At 46.6% G+C, this 2,776-nt stretch overlaps 2 non-coding genes across 2 annotated transcripts; one reads left to right on the plus strand and one right to left on the minus strand.

The window, feature by feature from the left end:
• Window positions 1–498: 498 nt before the first annotated feature.
• On the minus strand, window positions 499–587 carry TRNAS-UGA (transfer RNA serine (anticodon UGA)). Its single transcript has one exon. It is a non-coding gene; the product is annotated as a tRNA-Ser (tRNA).
• Window positions 588–1,335: 748 nt separating this feature from the next.
• On the plus strand, window positions 1,336–1,406 carry TRNAG-GCC (transfer RNA glycine (anticodon GCC)). The gene has a single exon. It is a non-coding gene; the product is annotated as a tRNA-Gly (tRNA).
• The last annotated feature ends 1,370 nt before the right edge of the window (window positions 1,407–2,776 follow it).

A 2,776-nucleotide genomic window follows, 5' to 3' on the forward strand; every position in this document is an offset into this window, starting at 1 on the left:
ACCACAAGTTTCGGTAGCATTTGCACTTATGTCTACAAATCACCCCCCTGGAGGGGGTGATTTGGCGATGACGACTCATCTCCGTAAGCTAATTTGAAGCTAATTTGAATCCTCACCAGTTGTATCTGGTGGAACGTACCCATCCCGCAAATGGGTGGGTAATTGACCTTTGATCATCCCGATAAGTCAATCGATAGAACTGGTATTTTAAATACCTCTAGTTAACATCAGATCTCTCATATTTGTTTGTTTCCTATCCCTCGAACCCTGATAGGGAAAGTATTGACACGGGACCTGGGCCTGGAGATGCGGCGCATGAACCGGGGCGGAGGAGGAATACCCCCAGACTGCTTCAGAAGATTCCTCTCATCTATCATTATTAAGAATAGGCTCCCCTCGGGGACATTGGCATTTTTTGGGAAATACTAGGTGGTTCTTTTAGACCACCGATAGACCACTAATACCCCCTCCCGTCGGGTCCGGTACTGTTATCAATTGAGGAGAGAGAGGGATTCGAACCCTCGATAGCGTTTCAGCACTATGCCAGTTTTCAAGACTGGAGCCATAAACCACTCGACCACCTCTCCTAGAAAGCTCTTCTCCAATTCTTCGGAGATCTTGTCGATCTTGATACACATGTATTGTATCGAGATTCACCCCTATTACGAAAGATATGAGATGATGGTTTCGTATGATTTACTATGAAATCAATATAGGGATCATTCCAAATAATCAAATTCTTACTCCTACTTGATGGATTATCAAGAGATTCGAAAGAGACATTGGATTCCGGGGTACTGAACTAGAAGGATTCTTGTTCCGTCCAAAATCCTCGGTCTCGGTATGGTGTAAGTCCCACCGGATGGGGATCAGATGGTACAAATCCTCTACTTCTGATACGTCGAGAGTCCTAACTACGACTATTGCTTTCCAATTGGCTTTATTCACATTAATCGCCATTTCATTCCTACTAGTAATTGGTGTACCTGTCGTGCTTGCTTCCCCCAATGGTTGGTCAAGCAACAAAAATGTCGTCTTTTCAGGGGCTTCCTTATGGATCGGATTAGTTTTCCTAGTGGGTATACTTAATTCCTTCATATCCCAGAGATTCAATGTATCGGTAATTCTGGCCCCCTCCTCACGATTCATAATGGCGAGTGGGGAGAGAGAATCAATAATAATTACGGTCTACGGAATCGACACTTCCTCCTCGGGGGGGGGGGGGCTCTCCGTCCACGAGGGAAAATCCCGAGACGAGGTGGATGGATTAGGTGTGTTGACTAGAGGAGTTACCACATATATAGTTATTCAATATAGAACGGGGTGGCATATCACGCGGATATAGTTGAATGGTAAAATATCTCCTTGCCAAGGAGAGGACGCGGGTTCGATTCCCGCTATCCGCCGACCCGACTTTCTTGCCCCGCTTCCACCCCCGGCAGTAGCCCCCGGGATAGTTCAGACCGGTGGAGAGAATATTTTTGAGCTTCAGGAGTGAGATATTCCCAATTGAGGAAGTCATAACCGAGTGATTTGAGGCGTAGATTTCCAATCTGGGTTTTCCCTCGAGGGGAAACAGAACATTGAATGAACCAAAAGCAATGGAGAAGCCTATATACTTACTGATGCTGCTGGTAATTACCAATTATTATTGGGATACATAAGTTCATCGGTGAAAGAAATAATCGTCCATGGAAATATGGATTGGGTGAAGCTTTTCAACTGCCTCACTTCACTTCGGAGAATTGCAAGGTTTAAGTCTCAGCGTTACCTCTATGCCGTGTTCGACTTCCTACACATCTAGGAAGCAGTCGACCTAGAGGTTGTGGGAGATGCCACATGCGGTTCCGCATATAGGTATGCATCGAGCGGGATTTTGCGATAAGGATTCGGAGAGGTATTCCAATTCCCCATCCATTGGATGTTGTATTCGGGGGGGATTCGGGAGAATCAGATTGACGATTTATAGATAATCTCTTATTATCTGAAGAGTGATTGGGCCCCCATCGTCTAGAGGCCTAGGACACCTCTCTTTCAAGGAGGCGACGGGGATTCGAATTCCCCTGGGGGTACTTATACTCATCTCGCAGAAGCACTACGGACGTTATGGCTTCTCTTGCCCTCGTACCTTCTCAGGGTGGCGGGAGGGGCCCAGATTGAAAACATCAATAAACTCCTTTCATTTACACTTCCGAGACCGATTCTGTTTTCAAGTACTTCCAAGCCCGGTCTAAATCTATGGGTCGATGCCCGAGTGGCTAATGGGGACGGACTGTAAATCCGCTGGCAACGCCTACGCTGGTTCGAATCCAGCTCGACCCAGAAACCGCGGAGTTACTTCATTATAATTTGTATATCTCGACTGAGTTATTTGAAATGACTCAATAAAATGTAGCGGGATTGACGGGTCTCGAACCCGCAACTTCCGCCTTGACAGGGCGGTGCTCTAACCGATTGAACTACAATCCCAGCAATTAATTAAAGTCTATGTACTGGGTGCTTAGGAGTCAATGCTCTATCTCCCCATCCACGGTGAATCCGACAAACCATTTTTACTCGAATCCCGTTTCGGATATACAGATGCAGGAGATATTAACCCCGAAAGCCCCAATTGTCTTGATTCTTCGAGGAGACGAGACATCCGCCTCGCGCCAGTTCCACATGCCCGCGCTTACTATGGATATTCACTACGAGTATTCAAATGAGCTTATTTGCGGGGCTAATCTCTAGCCACGTCAACCCATAGGCGAGAGAGGGAAGGGGAGGAGGGGAAATT

This window comes from Dipteris shenzhenensis, unplaced genomic scaffold (genome assembly GCF_047967505.1).
Source record: "Dipteris shenzhenensis isolate YYH24624 ecotype China unplaced genomic scaffold, Dip_SZ_1.0 scaf0262, whole genome shotgun sequence".
NCBI lineage: Eukaryota > Viridiplantae > Streptophyta > Polypodiopsida > Gleicheniales > Dipteridaceae > Dipteris > Dipteris shenzhenensis.